We start from the raw sequence: 22781 nt of genomic DNA on the forward strand, positions 1-22781 counted from the left end.
TGATAGAATGAGTTGTTTCTTTTGTAACAGTAAAATGAAGGTAAATGGCATTTGGTCAGTTCCATGTGTGCACTTCAGGAGTTTTTAGTCTGCTTATCAGTTTGGGGACTAATTAATAGGGAGAAGGGGCAGGTTTTATGCAGAGCTAGCAGCAGGCTTGTCTTTTGGGAAGCGTGATGAAGTAGTCCTCTTTCAGGGCAGCTGAAGAGAGATGCACTGAATGAAGGTGATGTCCTTGCCCAGCACAGGCACTGATGGGACCATGGGCACCCCTTTGCTGTGCCAGCCAAGGAGGAGTTTCTGTGTCCACATGGCTCCCTCCAGCAGCAGTGGGATTCCCTGTTTCCCCAGAGAGCAGCAAAGGTCCTGCCAGTGCATGGGGAACAGCACGGCCAGAGAGGAAAGGGCTGTTTCATAAGCAGGTACCTGGAGCTGAGTGTCCTGAGTAGCGGCAGCGATGCTGTGGGATGGTGCTTTCCAGTGACAGAGACCAGCAACATGGGTTGGGACCCAAAACCCACAGCCTGAGCACATTGCAAAGACTTTGTGGATGCAGCCTTTACCTGAAGTTCCTACTGCGTGGTTGCAAATGAGGGTGTGAAAGTCCCCATGCAGAATACATGCTCAGGAAACAGTGAGCACCTCTCCTAAAGAATTAATTTTGGGATCTTCAGGGTGTCATTCGAGGATTTAAGACCAGGGAAGAAAATACATTACACTGCTCTCTGATGATGCTGTGTTTGGCTTGGCTGAGGCTGGCACTGGGTGTACAAGGGTGGCTTTAACTCTGTGTTTGTTACAGGGAAGCTCAGAAGGTCTCCATTTGCTGTCTCATGTCTAGTGGTGAGGTGCTACTGCTCACCTACCGAACAACCCAGGTTAAATAACACAGCAGGGAAAACTCAGACTTGCAGGGGAGGGTGGGGAGAATATATTTTGGGTAGTCTGTCAGTCAGCTTGACACTAATTGGTTGCAGTACGTAATCGTTCTCCATGTAAATTAGACTCCAATTTCCTCTGTAGTCTGTCTGTTTGCTGTGTGGGCTTCGGTCTCTAATTAGGCTCTCACGTGGCAAACCTGGTTTGTAAGCTGCCTTTGTTCCTGGAGAGCCAGGCTCAGCCCTCCCTGAGGCTGCCAGTGCTCTTCGAGCCCCGCTCCCCAGTGGGATGGTTCTTAGATTAACACTGCCAAATTCTAAGTTCTTCTTTTAATGTATGTTTTGATTACTTCTGTATTTAAAGCTTGCAGTGGTGGTGGGGTTAGAATGCAAAGAGGCTTATTGGATTTACAATGGGAATACCCCTCCAAAATGCTTCCTCTGCGTTCCTGGAAGCCCTGCTCACTTCTCCATGAATAGACCTCATTGAATCCCCAGCCTGTGTGAGGGCTGGGGCAGCTTGCCCACATCTGGATTCTGCTGCCTGTCTGCCGGGACACCTGGAGTGCAGACCACTGACTCCCCCCTTGTTTGGAGGAGCTGTGTGAGCACATTCAGAGCTCACCCAGATGCCAGCCCATGCTCTGGAGCTGCTCCAGGGTTGCACATCTGTAACTGAGTGCAGCAATATGCAGTTGCATGAGAGGCTTTTATCCCTGCCTGTCGGTTGTTTGCGAATGAATGCAGGTTTCCAGGTCACTGCCTGCAGCAGGCAGCTGCCCACAGTGTAGCCCTGTGCTTTCTGAGCTGCTGCTTGCAGATCCAGTGTAGCCCGAGTGTCAAAAGTGAGCACCAGGGTCAAGCATCTAGGTCTGTGTGTAGGAGAGAAGGACATGTCTCTACAGTCTAATGTCTGCGCCAAGCTGAAAAAAAAGGAAAACCGTATATTTTGGCCAGTCAGGCTGTTTGCCAGCAGCACTTTATGATTCAGTAGTTACCTTTGTGAAATTCAGTATAACTTCAGGAACCATGTGCTGACGGTTTCTGCAAACCTTCTCTGTACATCTTACAGTCCTGCCCCACATGTGACAGCAGCACTGGTAGACTTTCTTACAAATAGTGCTTCTATTGGCATCCTGATACTTACCATACTGATTTTTGATCTGGTGATACAGGCTGAGAGTTGCTGGCTTTCTTCAATGCTCTCACATGGCTGTTATTCCAAGTAAGTAAATAAGAAACTTTTTTTTGTGAGAAAGAGGTGAAACAAATTGAACGTGGAGGTGGTTTTTTTATTGCTTCTCTTTGTGTGATTTATACATTGGCAAGGTAACTGCTTTCATACCGCTAGTCAAAACTGGAAAGGCTGTTGCCTCTGCAGAGAGCTACATTTGGGTAAAGGGACAGGATTGGAGCAAGGTTTAAGATTTTCACCAATAAGCTAAAACTGCAGCAAGCGTCACTCCAGCAGCCGGGGCAGCCGCCAGGGACCTGCCCTCCCACAGCCACTGGCAGGGCACAGGCAGCCTCCAGCCCGGGCACTGCCATCGCTGAGGATGCTCCAGGGTCTGTCCTGCCCGTCCTTCCCTCCGCCCTTACCCATTCCATGGGGGTTTTCCAGCGTATGAATGCCTATTTAGCCGGGGTAAGTAATCACACCCCATTTACAGCATCTGAAAGTATAAGTGGCTTTAATGCTCTACAAATGTTTGCATTAAGAAATGGTTTTCTTTTTCAGCCCTGATTCCTGCCTGCCTTTGCGAGCATCAGTTCCCTTTGTAGGCAGAGTCCAGGACAGGCAAGGGCTGTCAGGGGCCAGGCACAGGAGCAGGGTTGTGCTGTATCCTCTGCTAATATTTGATTTAATATCTGGACACAGCAAAACTTCTCCTTGCAAACATGAGTTCTGTCGCCAGTCCCTGAGCTGCTCCTGCTTTTTCACTCTCTTTAAAACCCATGAAGAGTAAAACCCCGCAAGAGGCTGCAGCTTATCTTCAGCTCTGAGTTTCCAGATGTGCTGTGTGTCTTCTCAGCTGTTGCAAGGATACATGTGGAATGACAAAATGCGGATTTTGGGCCTTTGGCAGCTGTATTTAATGCAGGATAAAGCGGTATTTTAGCTTTGGGATGTTGGGTTTCTTATGCCTTTGTTAGTATGAATTCAGGAGAAAAAGTCCAATTTTTTTTCCAGCAAAACAAAAGCTTCTTTTGAAGGAAACAAAGTGTTTTAAGTACTTAATCAACTGGCTGAATTCAGTTGCTTTAGGATAATTTAGGAATTAAACAGAAGGAGGCTATGTTAGTAGCCTGCGGTTTTAGTTGGAAACAAGGATTCATTCCTGCTGGAGGAGGCAGAGGAACCCGCAGCCTGTGGGCAGAGCTCCTGGGTCTGTTTGCTGGGTGGTGGGTGGGGGTTTAACCGCATCCTCTGTTTGCCTTTGTTTAGGCAGTGCAAATTATTTGTGTGCTTTAGGATTCCTTCTCTCCTTCAGCAGATGTTTTGTCTGTGCAACTGGTGGAGTAATTCGTGAGAGATGTGGCACTGGTGTGCAAACACCCCTTGGGGGTGGGTAGAGAAATCCCAGAGTCCATCCTGGGAGCAGCTGGCTGAGGAGCACAGTCAACACAAGATGCCAGAAGCAAAATTCATGTGGCCCAATGTATTTGATTTTATTTCTGCAGAGGGTTTGTTCTCCCCACTGCCAGAAACAGGCAGGGGCTGCATCTTAGGGCAGAAGACACTGCTGCTGCTTATGGCAAATTTCTCTCAACGTGTGAATCATTCACTTGCGATTTCTATGGTGCTGGCTGGGGATGATTAAATGTTCATACTGTAGGAAACTACCAGGAGGTTTGAGTGTTTTCCTCGATGGCTTTGGCCCCAGTGGTGGGGTGACATGGGAAGCTCTCCCTGTGTGGATCAGGCTATCTGTCCCAGGTTGCATGAGCGTGTTTTTGCTCAGCTACCATTTAAGTAATGGCAGCAACATGCTGCTTCATCTAATGATCTTGATTTAGTTATCAGTTATTTCCTTAATTAGCTACTTCATGTACTTACACCTTAAATGAGTCTATTTGTTCACCCAGAGAAGGGGAAAAAAGTTTCTGTTTTTTCTCTTTTAAAGGTTTTTTTTTCCCCTTTCCAGGATGCAGATCATCTTAAGTCAGTGAAGAGAGCTCAGGTGAGCTGGCTTCACTGGTGCTGCCACATCAGGGTTCTGTGGGATGGACATGGTGATAGCATGGTGATTAGGGGACCATGCCAACTGTGCTGGAGCATCCTGCCAGCCACCACCAGGTCCTTCCCAGCAAAACTGCCTTGAGGGGGCTGGAAGTGAGCTGCTTCCAGAGGCTGAGCAAAATGGCACCATCACTTTACTCGTGGAGGTGGTGATCTATAAATCCAACCAGCCCTTTCAGGCTGGCAGTGGAAATGTGCTGGCATGTGCAGTTCTGACTCCAGGAGATGTTGGTACTTCTTGCTGGCTGAGTGTCCTGGCAGCACGAATTTGAAATGAGATGTAGATGAACATTTATTCCTGGCATCTGTGTTATGCAGACAAACAAAATAAGTTGAAGTGGTCCTTTGTGTGTATTAACTGGACTAAGGCTGGGGTTGTGTCTCAGGACCAGTTCTGAAGGGGATAAAGCATCTTTTAATCGCCAGTGGTCTTTACATTTCCCATGCATTAGCACATGGCACTGTGTTGACCACCCAGTGTCTCCATACAGCACTTCAAAAGCAACCTCTCCAGCTGCCAGCATTTCCTCACCAGTATTCCCCAGACACCCTCATTTGCTGCGCTTTTTCCCGAGTCTCAAAGAGGCCCAAATGTTTCTCTTTGGAAACTTCTTGTGATACATGTAGCAGCAGCCCATGCTTCAGACCAGCCTGTTTGTTCTTGTTTTTGTACTGTTTATTACTCTTAATGATATTCCCTTCATTAGCCTTAGCTTCACACTGTCTTCTGGCGCAGAACTCTCTGAAACACATACTGTATAATGAGCCTGCTTCCATATTTAAATTGGAGAGAGAGGAGCTGGGACTCTCCCTGCTAAAATGGAACTAAGTGCTTGGCCTTTAGTTACATTGAAGCATCCGCGCCAAAAAAAATTACGTTTTTGGGGGGAACCAAAAGTTCTGACGTACACAAGCTTTAGTCCTTTGAGTCTTCTGCATTTTTAGTTGTTTGACATGAATTTGGACTGTACAACTTTCCTCTCTCAGAGAAAATGTTTCCTGTGGCCCGTGTGAAAGGCAGAGCGTTGCCCTGCAAAGCAAAACCACAGGGAGCAGCACAAATATATCTCCAGCACCAGCACTCACTCCAGCCAGGACCTGCTTGGATGGCAGTGCTGGAAATCCCACGTGTCACGTTTGGCAGCACACACAGTCCCACAACCCCAGTGCCGCCAACCCTGACTGACTCTGGGCTCTCAGCATTATCCTTGTGGTCTTGGGTATCCCAAAGGAATTGCAGCTTTTTAGTTGGTTTGTGAAACAGTTGAGGGTTGGTGGGAAGGACTCAAATACATGAATTCTAATGGTCAAAAAAACAATACTCTAATATTTCTATGTCATGATTCCTAAATGATTGTCATGATGTTGTGCATGCAGGCATGGTGGATCTTGTCGTCAGCTGTGCTTTGGACACCACGGTCACCGATACAGCAAATGTCTCTGGGTGATCCATGTTCCCTTACATGTCTGTCCTGGATGGCTTGTGTAACCTTGGACAAATCATGGACACCCTCCAAGCTGCAGTTGGGGGAGAACAGCAGAGTTCCTGTTGCAGCTGTTCAGGAGTTGATGTCAGAGCAGAGCCAACCCCAGGGTGGTACGCAGGGATTCATGTATCTGGGGGGTGCCTGCAGTGGACCCGCATTGTGACAAGGACCTCCAAATGCAATGGAAAAAGATGACAAAACCAAATAAACTAGACTCAAGGACAAAATGTATTGCAGGCAAGGGCCCTCTGCTTTTCTTCCTCTGCTTTTCTTCCTGCTGATCCTAGGAGGAGGTAGCTCAGAGGAAATATGTGCTCTTAGCAGGGTTTGATTTCTCTTTGCATTCCTTGGAAATCGATGTTTGGATTTTGCCCAGTTGGTGTTGGTTTATGCAGTGATGTTTCCAGAAGCTCGATTGTATGGATATAGTTCCAACTCTTGGTATTTTGTGCAAAGATAAAAAAGAAAGAAAGATGGTACTGAGTAATGAGGTGGCTATTTAATCACAGCAGGACTCACAGGAAAATGTGCATTAAGTATTTATGGAACAGTATTCATTAGCATTTTCACTCTGTTGGCACTGGGCAGTTCAAGAAAGCTGCCGAGAGAATTGGAGTCTGTGTTGCACAGCCACAGACCTGGAAAGGGCTGCAGCAGAGGAAAGGCATGAATGCTGGCTTTGTTACCAGACACATCCCTCGTAGCTGGCATTGCATTTGGAGTTGCAGCAGTAACCAGGATTTCAGTAGTTTCACTTACCGTTCTCAAAATGCTTGTGGTAAATATTTTAGGTCTGGCTGCTGTGTCTGATGGGAGTGCAAGTGGCTGACACCAAACCCTGGTTTGCAGGCAGGCAATTAGAGAGATAAGCCTAAGTGACTTCATGTGTCTCCTTTTTAGATTGCTCCAGTCTGAGGTGATGTAAAAGCCTGGGATTAGCAGAGATTGAGTTCTCAGAGTGCTGGAAACCAGCTGTAGCCAGGGGCCTCATCCAGCATGAGCTGTAGGTACCGTGTTACAGAGTGAGTGTTCTGTGGGCATGAAATGATGCCAGGAAGATTAGAACTGATGATAAAATGGTGTTAATGCTTGCTTCATTAACAGCATAGAAGGTATTGAATTACTCTGATGCTGTAAATCAAAAGTGTTTCTTATATTTGTTAAGTAAAGCTATTTAAATGGTTGAATTTACTTGCTGGCCATTGCATCCTCCGATACAGGATCACAGCAAAATGTATTAGGTTTCCCATAGTGTTAATGGAAAGTCTGAAGCAGTAGCAGCCTGATGGTTTAAATTTTCCTTTGAGATGATATGGAGTCTTGTGTTAGATTTTAGGATGCCTTGTTCTGGACCAGTACTGTGAGCCCAAGACTGGCCTCAGGCTCGTGTCAAAAACTGTAGTAGTTGCACAGGTCTGCCAGATTTGGGATTTGGGGCTGAAGGTCCATGATGCCGGCCCTGTCCAGCCACAGCAAGTGATATGCCCAGATCAGGCTAGACCCACAGGCACCTCCCCCGGTGGAAAGTTCCTCTTAGTATTACTGTCATCAGGAGACAGCTTTGTCCTACTTTTTAACAAGTGTAAAAGGGACATATACAGAGAGAGAATTACCTCCTTTACCTGGACTGCCTGTTGGATAAAATAAATGCTAATCTTGACCAATTAGTGGATGGATTCAATGTAGATGTCTCTGTGATCCATTTATGTACTTGAAACCCCAATTGATTTCCATTGGCACCATTCAGCAGAGCAGCAAGTGAAAGGTTTGACTGTAGCCATGCTCTTGGCTTCCTGATACCTTTTCCCTGTCCTTTGTATGAGAAAGGAGATCCTGATGGCAGTCAGGACAGTGGTGTGGTTTGTGCCAGGAATGCAGCCCAGAGAGCTTCTCACTGGGCCTCAGCCTCTGGTCTGTCATGTTTTTCACTGTGCATGAAGCAATGCCTTGTGGCACCTCACATAGATGGCTTTAACTTGCCTCTGACTTTTCACTGCCTAGCTGGTCAGTCAGGAAACATTCAGCAAACCTCCTGGTTGCAGTTATTCCTGAGCTTTCCCACCCAGCCTGGGCTTCTTCCTTTCATAGGGGTTAAATTTCCTCAACATAAACATTTTCTGCTCTCTGAGCTTGTCATTATTTGTTGTCATCATACTCTCATTTTCTTAAGCACTGCAGGAAATAGTCCCTTGCTTGAAGAGCTTAGAGCTCACACCTCCAAACATCTTCACAGCAGGTACTTTCTGAGTGTCTTAACACCCACTAAAAATCATTGGGAACTGAATCCTTAACTACTGCCAAAATATCCAGATACCCTGAGGATGTGACTGCTTCCCCATACCACCTCCGTTAGACCAAGGGATAACAGAAAGGAAGTGAGAAGAGCATTCCCTCCTGGAGACTGAGCACCAGAAATGATTCAGAATTAGTCTGGGTCTAAGACACAGCATATTTTTGTTATTTAGGTCCTGTAGCTTGTCACATCAGCAGATTTGCAACTCTTATGCTGACTGTGGATGTTGATCCAACCCCTAAAACTGGTGGAAGAACATAGTTTTTTCTGGCTCACTGTCAGCTTTGTTGTTGTGTTTCAAGGGACTTTAGCTTAAACATGCGCCAGGGAAGGACATTAGACAAATACCCATCAGTGGAGGTTGGTTATATATGCCCACCAAAAATTATATTTGTCATGTTTCGCCATTTGCTGTAGAGCAGCTTTTCTGAGGCTTCAGGCACTTCAAAAAGTTGAGCATGGCAGGTTTGCCTCAACATAGAGGAGACGACCTTTCATTCAAAGTCACAAGCAAAACACAGTTTTCACAGTTGACATTAAAACTAAACCCAGTTTCATGTCCCTTCTGTAAGCACACGGTGCTGCTCACTCAGGTGAAGGTGTAGAGGCTGGAATAAGTGCTCTGCTCTATGTCTTGTGTGGAATGAAAACTATCAAAGTCAGAACTTTTTTCACAGCAGAGATGTTCAGAGTGCAGCAAGTGTCAAAATCCTTGGCCATGGTTTGCGCTGGTGCATGCAGCAGACACTCAGGGAGGGAAAGGCAGCTGTTGGGTTACGATTGCTGCTTATTACACTAATTACAATCGTCTTGCTGGTATCATTAGCTTCCCTTCTCCTTCCCCCATCTGTCAGGTTGGCCATCCCTGGTTGCTCATCTCTTTTGAGATACACTGGAAGTGCTTATTACCCCAGGGAGCCCGACTGCACTCTGCCTCTGCTTCTCCATACTGACACAAGGGAATGATCACAGTTTGTACAAAGAAGGAATTTTGGGGATTGAGCTGTTTGCCCTGAATTAAGGCCATGGAAAGGGGAGATGTTTCCCTGACTCTGCAAATACACATTTTTAAAAATCTCAGCAAAGTGAGCCACCCTGGTCTGGAGCTGCCCAGCTTGTTTGGGATGGAGAGAAGAGGACTTTTTCCCTCTTCCCCCCCCGCCCCCCCCACCAGTGCAGCCAGGCTAACTACTGGTCAGAGTAATCCCCTCCAGACAGGAGACACCACAGGAAGGTTCCCAGCCTTAACCCATCCACAGTTTTCCAGAAACAGCCTCAAACCTCTGCTGCAGGAGCCTGGCTAACCCTGTCCTCAGTCAGCAGCCGAGCTGACCTCCAAACTGCTGTTATTTTGTTGCAAGGAGACACTGTAAGTTGAACACTCAGCAGAAAGAAAGCCCCACTCCATGGGATGCCCACCTGTTTTTTATTTCCCTGGGGAGGGGTTACGCCTTGTCACAGGGTGCTGGCTTTGCAGAACAGCCCACTCCAAAGGAGCTGGCTGAGCCACAAAACAATGGGACTCACTAAGTCTCTAGCAGCAATAATTGCTTCTAAAAGGCTGATGTATTTAGTCTGCTCATGTTTAGCAAACATGTTTGCTTTGCCCTTTGAAGATAATGCTGTGTGTTCGACACAGCTTGGTAGGGGAAAAAAGAGGAAGAAATGGCCTGTAGTTTCATCATGTTTAATGAGCAGTGTCTGGTGGGAGCCGTAGCATTGGATAATGCTGGTGTCCCCTGTTAATCACCAGCAATTGGGTTTTCCACCCCTCCTGGTGCTTGAGCTGTGGGCAGGATGATGCCCTCGTGGGTTCGCGTAAGCTGGGAGCCCCACGGCTGAGGCTCAGGCTGGTGGAAGGCCAACAGCAACCTGGCAGGGTAATGTGGTCTCTCTGCAAGCCATGCCTCAGTGTGGCTATGATGGAAACAACCAGCATCTTAAAGGATGGCTTTGAGCCTTCCCTAGGACTGTTACCACATGTGTGGGTCTGGGTCTGGCACAGTGAGGAGGGATGCTCCCGTGACACTGCCTGCATTGGACTCATCCCGGGGAGTGGGGACAGTGTGGGACCCCATGGAGGAGGGAGCCAGTGTAAGAATCAGTGGCCACGTTTCTGGCCAGCCCTCTCCTGATAACGGTCTTAATCCCTCCCTGCAGGTCCTGATTCCCCCTGATCCCCCTGTTCCCAGAGCAGACGATATAGTTGCATTTCCCTATAGACGATGATAAGATAAAAGCCTGGCTGTGTTCTACAAGAAGAGAAGAAGGTTTAGGGGATGACAGGCTGCTGCAGGAGGAAGGGATGTGGGTTTCCAGCTGCATGCTCCTGCCGCTGTGGCCGTCTTTGATGAGGGCTGTGATTGATGCTGTGTTTGGAGCAGGCAGCGATGCACTGACCTTTCCCTGACAGACTGAGCGGCTCTAATGATCTTGATGGAGCTGGTGATTTGTGTATTGAGTTTGATGTACAAGGCTTGACACAGCATGGAGAAATGGGACTAGAGTATAACTGACAGCCCATTCCCATTAAGGATGGTGAGGCACAGGCTGTTCTCTAGTGATTCCTTTCAGTGAGAATGCTTTGACGAATTATATTGTAGCAGAGAACTTTTGCTGTTAAATACCATCCTTTTAATTTTTAAGTTAAATTTAAGTTAAAAACATGAGAATGAAATAACTTGCAGGCCAGAAGGCTTATCACTAAAAACGCTGTCCAAATTATACACTTAATTAATATTTAATGAATTATTTTTACTCTGACTTAATGTTGAGTCCTTAGGCAGATAAAACAATGCAGTGGCTTGCATCTCTTTTTCTGTAATTCAGGTGTATAAAATTTCAAACCCTGGACTTCTTGCAGGCAACATTAAAACCTTTTAACTTCCACGAGTTGAGCTGTGAGTTCCACACCCTGGCTGGCACATCTTGTGGGTGCTTGTGGCAAGAGTAATGAATTTCGTTGATTGTTATGAGCTACTAAAACCAACAGAAACATAGAAAGCCTGTTGTAATGTCAGCACATCATTCAAGGAAGCAATTTATTCCTAAGTATGAACAAATGTCAAGCCACGATAACAAGTTGTTATTGCTAATTAAAACAAAGGGAAGGACAGCAAACATCACCTGTCATGTGTGTGCAGTGCCAGGCTATCTGGAGGACACTGGAACTCCATCCAGCTTCAACCAGTGGGACAGACAGGCTGGGAACCTTGCCATTGCCTAAGACCTGCTCTGTGCATTCCATGAAGGGCACTGGGCCATGATCCTAAGAGGGCTGGGGCTGGGAAACCACCCAAGCTTAGACAGAGATGCCACTTTTCAGAATTTTATTGTTTTCTATTTTGGAGGTGTTTCTTTTAATCAAGGTTGGCTTGATTGTAGAAGTCTTGTGGAGTTTGGGGTGTACTGAAACAGCACGTGCTAGTCCATCTGCTGGCTGGTTTTGTATCATCCAGGGCCATTTCTTGCTCTCAGGTATGAAATAAAAACCCATTTGGGACCTTTCTTCCCACTGCTCTGTTGGGAGGTGAGGAGCCAGGTGCATTCCTGACCACATCTGATCTCCCTAGATACACTAGGAAATTTAAGACTTGAAGACATAGCAAAAGCCCCTTCTTGTTCATGACCCAGCATGTGTGATTCTCTCCCTGACATCATATGAGAGGGCTGGATCCAAAAATGTGCTGAATTTACCACTTCCCTGTGCATTTAACACAGTTTGGGTGCAAGCAGCAAACAGATCTTTTCTCTTAGTTCACAAAAAGCAGGCAACTGTGTCTCCTGGGTGGGAGTAGACGCATGGCCATCTCAGACCTTTGCTGGTGTCCAGGGAGCTTGGCCAGAGGTTTGTGCAGCCCTGCAGCACCTGACTGGGAGCAGGGGCTCATGTGGTGCCAGCCAAAGTGAGGGAAGCACCAAAATCCTGCTGGCAGCCAGGGAAGATGTGCACAATCTGGTTTAAGGAGGTAAAAACCAGACTTGTGTCACTTGTCCAGGACTGGGCTGGCTCAAGACTCGCCTCTGAGCATGGAGATAGTCAGTTCCCCTGGTCCTGAGGATGCACAGCTTTGGTGGTGGGGCCAGGCAGCGCATGGCTAGTGCAGTGGAGAGCTCAGTGACTTAAGACAAGAAATCCTCAGTATGTAACCACTGACCCGAAACACCCTGTTAGACAGGTTTGAAACCAAAAAATAAAATAAAAATCATCTGATGTGACAGCGACCCTGACAGTGTCAGGCAGTGAGAAGGGCGGCAGCAAGGGAGTCCTGAGCTGCTGCCATGTCAATGCAGACTTGCAGGGTTAGTTGGTTATCCTGAAAATACATCTTCTATTTTGTGTAAATGGAAAATTAATTTGTTGCTGATCAAAGGTTTAGATCTTTGGAAAACATACCACCAGATAAGCTGAAGATTTATGCAATTCCTTTGTCATGTATTTTCAGTGAACACTTTATTGTTTGTGGAAAGGCCCCAAGGAAAATATGCGATTACAAAAATAACTGTGTTGAGTTTATTTAGCTTAAATTACAATAGAGTGCTTTAATGAGGCTTTTGTAGACATCATTAAAGGACACTATTAAAAAGTCTTCAGATGAGAAGCCTATCAGGCTAGCAAAGGGGAAGAAACCACAGGAGCATCTGGATTGTTCACATTCAGTTACAAATTTGGTTTCAACATATAAAAGTAAAAATCTTATTAGTGCCGAGTGGAAGCTAGAGCCAATGAAAGCCTTATTGTGCTAAGCTCTCTAAAGCTTCTTGCATTAAGGTGATTAAAAAAAAAAAAAGAGAGAGGAAGAGATAGTGATTGATTAAACTCTGGTTTTGGTGTGCTCTGTGTATCATACCAGGGCATGCAGTGCTGGGGTGAGGATGGTCGGTGGAGGAGGGTCCTTTTGGGGTGCCTTGACATGGAGGGGATTGGGGTGCCAGGCAGTGATGCTCAGGAACATCAGCGCAGTGTGCTGATCATCCCTGTGTTTGTGTGGTTCAGCGCTGCCAGAGGACATGGACAGGACAGCATGAGCTCATGGCCACACCTCACTGTCCAACTCTGGCTGTGCACCAGAGGGTGCCAGCCAGGGTCAGACCTGTCTCACTGGGTGAGTTGGTAGGAAACACAGAAAATTGTCTCTAAAATCAGCCGCAGTGCATATGGGCTGCATCTCCCCTTCTGCGTCAGCTGCTGCTGGACTCGATGGTGTTTTAAAAACCAAAGTCCTCCTTGCAGACTGACAGCACAGATCCTTACCCTTGGCTCTGCCAAAAATGAGTGGAAGGCAGCAGAGGTGACAGCAGGAGGAGTGGGTCTGTCACAGTTGGTCTCAGGCAGCAGGCACGTGAAGGTACAAATGGCAGCCCTGAGGAAAAGTGGAGGAGGCCAAGTTTTGGGATTAATGATCTGCATCTGGTGTTGGTCTCTCTGCCTCTCTCTCTATCCCATTTTTTTTTTTTTTTACGTAAGACATCCCTGCTTCTAGCATTGAGAGCTGTGGGGAAGCATTTGCTGCCTTGCTTAAAAACAAAAAAGAAAAAATAAACCTCATCCTTATTTCAAGTCCTGACCTCTGTTTCATGATTCACATTCTTCAAGGAGCCTTCCCCATGCCTTGGACACATCCTTGTGTGACTCTTGAAGAGACAGGCATTTGGCTGGGCAGAGTTGGGCTGTACCCTGCCACATAGGGTCATTTCCCTTCCCTGTCACTAACAACTTTTTGCAGTCATCTTGCCTTTCCCATCCAGTGTTTGTAAAACTGTGCCCTCTCCAGCCTGTTGTTCTACTGCTTATGTGTACTGCTTATGTTCTACTGCCTTGTGCCCAGGGACCACACTGGGCTCTTCCTGTGCTGGCGCTGGGGTGGGAGCACTGGCTCTGTCAGTGGAGATTGCTCTGCAAATTACAGGGTGAGCGTGGGACCGGAGCGGAAAAATACCACTGTAGTATCCAGTTCTGTATTTCTGTGGTCAGAAAGAGCAATGGGAAAGTCATCTATTATTATGCCTGTGGCTATGAGCCAGGATGGGCTTGGTGGTGGTGAAGGGGACCTGCAACCCCCCTGGTGCAGAACAAGCTGGTGGTGTGTGCAGTACGTCCTGCATCTGCAGGACGCAGATGGTCTGCGTCCCTGTGGGCAGCATTTTGGGGTGGCAGAGTCTGAAGCCTCTTGTGACATCCCAAGGTAGCAGTGCTGTGCAGTGCCCTGGCATGCTGCAGCAGAGGATGCTCACTAAATAATTCAGAAAGGCAATTTGATCTGACATTCATCAGGGTAGTAGCCCGGTGACCTTGAGGGCACCAGTCTGCTGTTGCTGCATGTGGCTCTGCTGTGCAGCTCATTGCCATCAGCAGAGTCAACATTGTGGAACTCTATTGACTGACAGACAATCAATACATCAAGGTGATAAAACACAGCATTTATGAAAAATGGGCTCTTCCAATGATTTGTTAAATTAGCCGCAGGTATGAGTTTGTGCGAATGGCAGAAAGTTTAAAGTTGACTGCATTTGGGTATTTATCATTAAAACTAGCAACAAAGGGAAGAAAGATGGTGCTACATTTACAAGCAGAGCTGTCCATCTTACACCCCTGCATAGAAGCAGGGGCTTCCTGCTCTTGATCTTTATTTTAGTAGCTTTTTACTTCTGGTCGTTTTCTTCATTGCTGGCAATTGTCAGCATCCATCCTTGTAATGATGCAAGTCCTTCACCTAACCTTTGATAATGTGCTCCACCAGCTCAGTATTCTCCTTGCTGCCTAATGAAACACCCATTTCACCTGCATAATGTGCACAATCCGTCAACAAATCTTGTGTGCCTTCTGGAGTTATTCCAATGCATGACCTTTTCACAAGCCTTGCAGTAGGTAACAATAATATGGAGCAATTGTCAGCAAACTGGCAGCTTTCAAAGCAGGAAGGCTCATTTCCATTTCCCTGAGACAGTTGTGTGTCCAAACATTACACAGCTTCTAATCTGATTTCTTGTCTCAGAAGACGCTGTTCGTTGGATTTTGTAGATATTTAGATTTGCAGGTATTGGAACAAGAAGTCTGTCAGGAGCGATGATGATCAGAGACGCTGCTTGGAGACACAAAGCTCCTCTGCTCGCAGCTAGCCCTGCAGCTGAAGTGTTACAGACATTGGTGTTTTACTAATCTTTTACTTCAGTCCATGATTCTCACACCCATTCTTCTTTGTGGATGAACTTAGACTGAACAGTTTGCGGTTCCTGGTGTGATCCCTTTGTGCAGATGATCAGTTGGCCAAGAAAGCCAAGCAGAACTCAGCTTGAGGATGGTTGGTTGTGTGGGGATGACACCGCCACGTGCCCTGGGGTGGGATCATGTCAGGCTGGTGCAGGGTGATCAAAGCTGCTGTAGATGGTTGCACAGAGAGTGTTGTACAAGAAGTGTGGGGTTGGACACTCGTGCCATGTCAACCTTTCCCCTGAGGGCAAGGCCGGCTGACAGTCCTGCTCCTACAGCACTTGAAGCACGAATAGAGACTTTGCTCCAAAGTGTTTGCAGCTAAAGGGCTTTTCCTCCTTGAAAGTTAATGCAGGTAAAGTCAGACATTTTTACTCATGTGTTGGGTGAAAATTAGTGCCTGCAACATGTGCCCTATGGAGCAGGATGTGTTCCTTGTGCCATTTGTAGCCCCAAGTCACTGCTGCACTCTTTTAGGGATATGTTTCCAGGGAACATGCATAATTTCTGCTCTACAGCATTTCTGCTCAACATTATCATTTTATAAGCAGGCTTCTTTATTTGCTTTTGCCCAATTCAGTTTCATCTCGTTCCCTTTGTGTTGTAATTAACATGTTCTGAGTTCAAGAGGAAAAGTAAATTATCTTGGGGCCATGGCACATTAACCATAGAGAGGCAAGCTTGACAGCCTGCCTGCAGCACTGATTCAGGCTGGAAGAGGCAAAATGGGCCAGTTTAGGAAGCTGAAGGATCAGGGAAAATTTTTCCTACAAGTTCTTTGTAGTTGGACGAGTTGAAGGAGACCATCCTCAGCACTTCAGCCATCTCCAGCAGAAGCCCCTGCTCTATGAAAGGAAGGTCTGATCTGGCTGGATGGATGCACTAAGAGTCAGTGCTCTGCTCTTGAACTTGCTGCTCAGACTTAATTTAAATGAAAAAAATAAGAGAGTTCAGATCTCTGCACATTCTTGGTTTGTCCCACTTGGCCAAGTAACTTGGGGAGGCTCTGGGTGGGAGCTGGGCTGGTTTGTCCCAGCTGAAGATCTCACCCTTGAGATTTTGAGTGTAATTCCATGTAATTAAACCTAATTTATGAGCCTTAGTAATAATAATTCAAGTCATTTTAGGCTGCAGAAAGACTCACAGCTGTAGTTTCTGCATCCTCCTGTGTTCTGTAAACATAGTTAATATTGCCAAAATCAAGGGCTGTGAAATCTGGAGTCAGGCCTCGAAATTCAGGAGCATGCAACAGAACGTTAAGGAAACTTCCCAGTCTGACCATTCACAAGACTCTCTGGGAGTCACACTCCCAAGGCCAGAGACTTTGACTTCTGGGACTAAAGTCCCTTCACAGCAGCGGCTCCAGTGAGCCAACGGGAGCCCCACTTGGCTTCCCCGCACACCTCACTCACAGCCAGACAACATTTCCTCACCAGTTCGGCCCCAGGTTTCCCATAGCAGAGTCTTAGCTGTCCTGTTCCATAAAGCCATTTATTTCCGGAGCAGCAACACAGACACAGCCCGAGCTGGTGCCTCCGAGAAGAATCCTCCAAGAAAGGAACTCCTGGGCTTTCATCCTCTCACAGTCTACCCAGGCTCAAGTCTCGCTCTTCACCTCTAGTTGTCTTCGGCTCCTGCTCTCCTCTTCCTGTCCATCCACCTTACTGGCATCACTGGTCTTTAACTCCTTTGTTACCCAAAAGGTCGGCAATTCCCAGCTCCTGCAGTGTCTCTCAGTATCTGTTTACCTGGCTGGCATCCCCCATCTTCATGTCCTTTGTTATCCCAAAGGTTGGGAGCTCACGGCCTCTTGTCTCGGGGTCCCACCCAGAGTTTAAAGTGCATTTCAGTCTCCATCTCAATCTGCAGTTTGTGAGCCCAGCTGCCTGGACCAGGTGCATTCCTCAACAAGAAGCACTGTGTGTTGGGAAAGTTTTATTTGCTTTCTGTGGGGTTTTTTTGAGTCCACAGAAACTGGTTTTTTGAATTTCACTCACTTTTTGCAAGTGCTAAAAACTGAGAAGTACGCTGTACTCCAGCTGACTCGAATTATTCATTTGTGACCACCGAATTCCCAAACAACGGACTGAAAGAACAGCAAAAGAAATTTGGCAGCGTAGCTCCTTCTCTGCATTTTCTTTTCCAAGGGGAAGGAAACACGGGGGAAAGATGCTTAGTATCCCTGTTGAGGTGCTGCATTCCTGGGGCTCGCAGTACTCACCTGAGACACACATAAAAGGGTGTGAATCGTTCATCTGTCGCGGCCGCGTGAGAGAAAATGTATTAAAATATGCAGCAAAATGCCACGCTAATAGCTTGTATTTCCCAGAATGTTTAGCCCTGCTGGTCACAAACATGCTGCATCTGAAAACCAGTAGGGAATCACAGCAAACGACTGTAGAAGATAATTAAGAGGGCATTGAAAGCCAGGAGAAAAACGATACGTTGCTCGGAGGCATCGGATCATTGCGTTAATAGCCCACGTACCTAAGAAGCGGTGCCTGAAGTTTGACAGCAAGTTGAGGCTCAGTCAGCATCAAATAAGGGGGGAAGGATAATCAGTGTCTTCACACCATTCAGTTTGGGCTGCTGGTATGGAGCCAACTCTTTGAAACACGCAAGTGAGCGAGGAGGATTTTTTTCCCCTCTCCGTTGCCTAAGCCGCCTACAGGATTTATTGATTTCGGAGAGTGGGCTGATTTCCATGTAAATAAAGGGGCGGGTGGCCGGGCCGCGGCGCCGGTCCGGGTGGTATGCGGTGACTTTGGCTTGCTGACATCATTGTTCATTAACATGCAGGAGAGGAGAGCAATGCAACAGCAGAGCCCCGCGCCGCTCCCGCGCCGCCAATTATTCTCTACGGGCTGCATCGCTCCTCGTTAATGCCTTGCGCTCGGCGAGCAAATTGGACATCCTCTTACCACCTTCAAGGGTCAGTTAGTGAAAGGCAGGCTGGAGGGGGAAGCTGCTGGATTCATTCGGACTGGGAGCAGAGAGGGAGGCACCCTCTGGAGCCGGATTTCACAGCGAGGCAATTGACGGGAAAGCTTCAGACGCGGGGCAGGAATGGCACGTTTTTCCGGGGCAGGTTTCCTTTGGGAACACTCCGCGGTCAGTGCGTGCCTGCTCTGAGAGGCCCCGACAAAGCCCCGAGCGGCGGCTCCGCTGGCGCTGGGCAGAGCCGGGAGTGAGGGATGCTTTATGGCACTGCGGTGCTCCGGCTGGTCCTGCGAGCAGCCCTCCAGCCCAGAGGCACCGGTCACAGCTAGGACAGCTGGGCAGCACGAGAGATTCTTCCCTCCCGCGCTGTCATTGCCAGTGGGAACAGGTAAGGAACTTCCTTTGGCTAGCGACTTCAAATTTGTCGTGGATTTTTGGGAGAGATAGAAGGTAGAAGGGAGGAGGAGGAGGAATAAGGAGCATTCCATGGATGCACGGAGCTGCGTAATAACTTTGCTCAGTGTGCTGGTGGTGGTGAGCTGTGAGGGGCTGTGCTGTTTTTCCAGCCTTTGCTGTTCTCTGTGTTTATGGATGTAAAAGGTTAATTCTTAAATTGCATTTCTGCAGCTGCAGGATATCAGGGAGAAATGCTGATGCTATTGTAATGGACTTTTCATTTTAAAAATAATCAGGAAGGCTCAGCTGACTCTAGTAGGAGTTAAAAAATCCTCATCTCTTGGTGTTAATTGTATTGCTCTGGTAAATGCAGCCCCTAGAAGCACATTTTCTGCATGCAGGCTGGGGCTGTGAATGAGGACATTGCCGTTCGGATGTTTATTTTGGTGGTTTTCCCTTCCTGAGAATAGAAAGTTTTAAAGTAATCTTTCTAAGTCCTTGTTGTTCTTGCCAGAATGCCAAACTGTAAACCAACCTAGAACTGCAACCTGGGGGTTCTGTTTTTTAGTGCAATCTTTTCAAGTCCAATTTCCTTTTTTTTCTCGTCCCTTGAAGGAACATTTTAAGCAGATGTGGCACAGACGTGACCTGTGACCATGAAAAGATTTTAATCCAGTTGCTCTTTGTTTTCTAGTCATGATTCCTTGGCGGTGCTCAACAGTGATTGAATCTTTTCGAGCAGTTGAGGATTAGTGCTGGACAGAATAATGCCAAAATAATTATTTGCACCAGATGCAGTGTCATCCTTTCAGTTTTAGCTCTCTTATCTTGTAACTTATCTGACTTATTTTCATTCGGCGATTATTTCGCCTGCTGTGGGAGCACTTACATGTCTCGCATCACTGCATTGTGTTTATAAGGGTGCCAGCTTGAGCCTGTGATAAAGATTTGTGAAGTAAAACTGTCTGCAGCTAACAAGATTATGTTTTGCTTCATATTTTAATCTTCTCCCGTTGTGTGTTTTCTGCCAGCCAGACTCGGTTTAACAGAATGACCCAGCCTTGTGTGTTTGCTGTTGGCAGCATGACTCTGGCTCAGCCAGCACAGGCACAGATCAGGCTGGCAGTGTTTGCTTTCACAGGCAGGTCAGTATTGCCTGCTTCATGGGACACTGTCTGAGCCTTAACATTTGAAATAGTGACAATTTTCAGCCTAGCTCATCTTGCTTCTGAGCACTTTGCCTATCAGCCAGGTTTTTTCCTTCAGGATGTATGGCCTGGATATGCTTGGATTGAAGCATGTTTACTGGTTCCCGTGGTTTCTGCTTGTCATGCTGCAAATACAAACTGGTGAAGGCCCTTAAAATAGCATGTACAGCCCTGGGGCAGGTCTCTGGGAACTCACTTAGCTTAGCTAGTCTGGAGTGATAGGTTGCAAGCCTGGAATGGGATGGGGGGAAGAGACGGGCAGGAAGATAAATACTGCCTGTGGAGAGCCCAGGGTTATTCAAACTTGAGAAAACAGTGAAGATCTGCATGCTGAACAGCGACAGGTTTCTCAGTGGAGAGCTGGGTTTGGATCCAGGGTTCTAGAACCCCAGGCTTGGAATTTTCATCATTCAGTTAAGAACAAAGCAGAAAGAACCTCCTTCTATACAGCTCTGCATCTTGTTAGGCTGAAAAGCTACGCAATGCTATCACTAAAATCTGACAAGATAACCCTCAGGGTAGGCAGCACTTTGTCACACAGACTCACATTGGCTCTTGGATGGGGAGCCCAGAGGGAGAGTTTGTCAGGGGCCTGCTGTGCCTACTCCTCCACTACCTCCCCTGCCCCAACCCCATCAGCCAGGGGCCCCATGGGTCTCTGGGATCCTTGGGGTTGGAGCTGTCCTGCCATGGGGGACACCAAACCCTCTCGGGTGTCCACAGTCCCTGCATCTGCCCATCCTGTACCTTCTTCTGCCTTTTATAATCATGAGCTTGGCTTCAGCATTGTTTGCCCACCAGCTTCAGGGTTGTTACTGCTGCTGCTGAGCCCGTTCTTCTCTTCAACTTGTAAACTAGTGGTTTGCATTTTTTCTCCATGACCAGGGAAAAATATGTGGTTGTTATTGTTTCTGTATGCTAAGAGCTGGACCTTTAAGGGGAAAAAACCAACCCTAATATAAATATGCTGAGAGCAGCGGTAAGCCTGAGAGCTGGCAGGCTGCCTCCGTCATCTTGGATGTGAGGGAGCAGCCTGTTGGATTCCTTTTCTCCTGGTAGCATGGGTGGGAAACAGGCTGGGGCTCACTGCAGCTTCTTTTGCCTCTTATCTCTCTCCCCTTTGCTTGATCTGCAGCTCACATAGGTGTAGCACTTTGCCCTCTTCTGTCTAACCTCTTTTTATGAAAAAAATTATTGAATCTTCTGCAAAATATCCTGAGAGATCCAAGTTGAGAGTTCTTCTGAGACCTGCTGAGTTATTAATATCCTTTAATTTAGCTAACTCATCTTTATGTATCAGAATTTTCACAGTTCATGTCAGAGGTTGTGGCTCATGGGAGCAGCCTGGCAGTGTGGTTCAGGTCAAGAGGGTGTTTCAACACCCTGCAGCTCTTACCCAGCTCACGAGAAGAAACTGGAGCCCAAGCAGGGACCTGTGTTCATTGCAGAGCACTGGGGTGCACCCCCAAAATGGCCTGTGGTGCACCCTAGATCCCCCACTGTGGTTTAGCCACAGGTTGAAAGGCTGGTCGTGCTTTCATTCTCATCCAGGGATGTTGCTGCAAGGTCTGGCCACAGCTTTGATCTGTGGTTCTGTGATTCCTTGTTTGCCTAAGGGGGCACCAGACAGATCAGATGAGGAATTTGGGGGGTTTGTGCATTGTGTTGTGTTTTGTCCTAATTTCTTGGTCTGCCTCTGGTGTGCTGACGGTTGTTGTCTGCCATGTGGTGCCTAAGACGACAGACAGCAGGATTGGGAGCAGCCTGGAGGCTGCCTCAGGCCATGCCTCAGTGAAGCAGTGATATGGGGACAGGGCAAGTGGGAACCCACGGGGAGATGTTCTACCTGCTTTTGAATGGGATGGTCCTGATTTGTGATGGAAACAGAGCAAATGGAAAATCCTCAAAGGCAGCTCTTGCTCATATTTGGCTGCAACTGGCAGTACTGGAGATAGTTCTTTTTTTATTCTTCCTTTTTTTAATTAAGCAAGAATAGCTTTTGCATTGGTAAAGGATGAGTTTTTAAAATAAAATTAGTCTCCAGCCTGGACAAATCAGCTAGAGAGGAGAATTTTTCCAGGAGTGGAAATGGGCTTCGTCATAAAAGCTTCAATGCCATCCTGGATACCTTCACAGCTGCTGCTGTGGGCACTGCAGGGGTCAAGGGGGAACTACACATAAAACAACACTGTAAAGTTGACTTGCCTTGAGCAAATTGAGTGGCGAGACAAGAGAAGATGGATGGGGAAGATGGAGAAGAGTCTGATTTGCAACTCCTCCGTCCTCTCAGTGTTTCCCCACCTCCTGCAGACCTTTATGGAGCTGGGTGGCTAAAAGTGCTCTTCCCATGGCCTTTGGGATCTGGGGGACTTGTATCTGTAGGATGCAACCAGTTTGGTTGCTGGATTATTTCTCTCCTCCTTGGTTTCCTGGCATTACTGTTCTGCCAGCTCTGTTGCTACCACCTGATGTTGATCTTCAAGCCAGCTGTTCCCACAACAGGTTGTGTCAAGTGAGTGTTAGCATCCCTTGACTGTCCTTGCAGGGCACCAAGGGCCTCGTCTTCAGACTTTTAGTTCCCAATGTTGTAGGTACTCGTGTCTACTTCACCTCCTCCTGCACCACAGTGGGCAGGTAAAAGCTTTTGCTAAGCTTCCTTTTCAACCCAGGTAACACAGTCTTTGCAGTTCATTCCCACTGATAGGTTGGGGTTTTTTTCAGCTGCAGTGACTGGAAGAGCTGGGAAGTTGCAGAAATGTTTTGTCTGGAGAGATGCCCTCTTGTCACTGAAATCCATGGGACCCGAGGCCATGGGCAGCAGCTGGTTGGGGGCTGCTGGGACCGTTTAGTTCAAAATACAGTGTTAGAGAAGATGGAGAAAGAGGCAGAACTTCAGCCTGAACTGCTTTGAGCACAAAAGCTTGGGGCTTGTCTGATGTTTAGGAAGTCTGTGGGGAAGCCACAGCTGGGTGCTGCCTGTGGTTGCTCCATGCATCAGTTTCCCTGTGCTGGAGAAGAGCTGCTGGACTCTCCCTATGGCAGTGAAGGACTGTGTTAATTTTTCCATTTAGGTAAATGTTTGCCCTGTCTGTGAGGTCTGGAGAAACGGGTCTGTATAGCTGGAGCTC

At 47.3% G+C, this 22781-nt stretch overlaps 1 protein-coding gene across 3 annotated transcripts in view; it reads left to right on the forward strand.

The window, feature by feature from the left end:
- Positions 1 to 22781, forward strand: part of PRICKLE2 (prickle planar cell polarity protein 2) — a 109332-nt gene that overhangs the window by 48672 nt on the left and 37879 nt on the right. Inside the window, exon 1 of one of the 3 annotated variants that reach the window (XM_048315404.1) lies at positions 2448 to 2523. The exons of 1 other annotated variant lie outside the window; for it this stretch is intronic. The gene's annotated coding sequence lies outside the window, so the exon portion shown is untranslated. Of the gene's footprint in view, positions 1 to 2447; positions 2524 to 17908; positions 18438 to 22781 lie in introns of those variants that run through there. One more of the 3 variants, XM_048315403.1, reaches the window with a different exon arrangement.

The sequence above is a fragment of the Corvus hawaiiensis genome, chromosome 11 (genome assembly GCF_020740725.1).
Source record: "Corvus hawaiiensis isolate bCorHaw1 chromosome 11, bCorHaw1.pri.cur, whole genome shotgun sequence".
Classification (NCBI taxonomy): domain Eukaryota; kingdom Metazoa; phylum Chordata; class Aves; order Passeriformes; family Corvidae; genus Corvus; species Corvus hawaiiensis.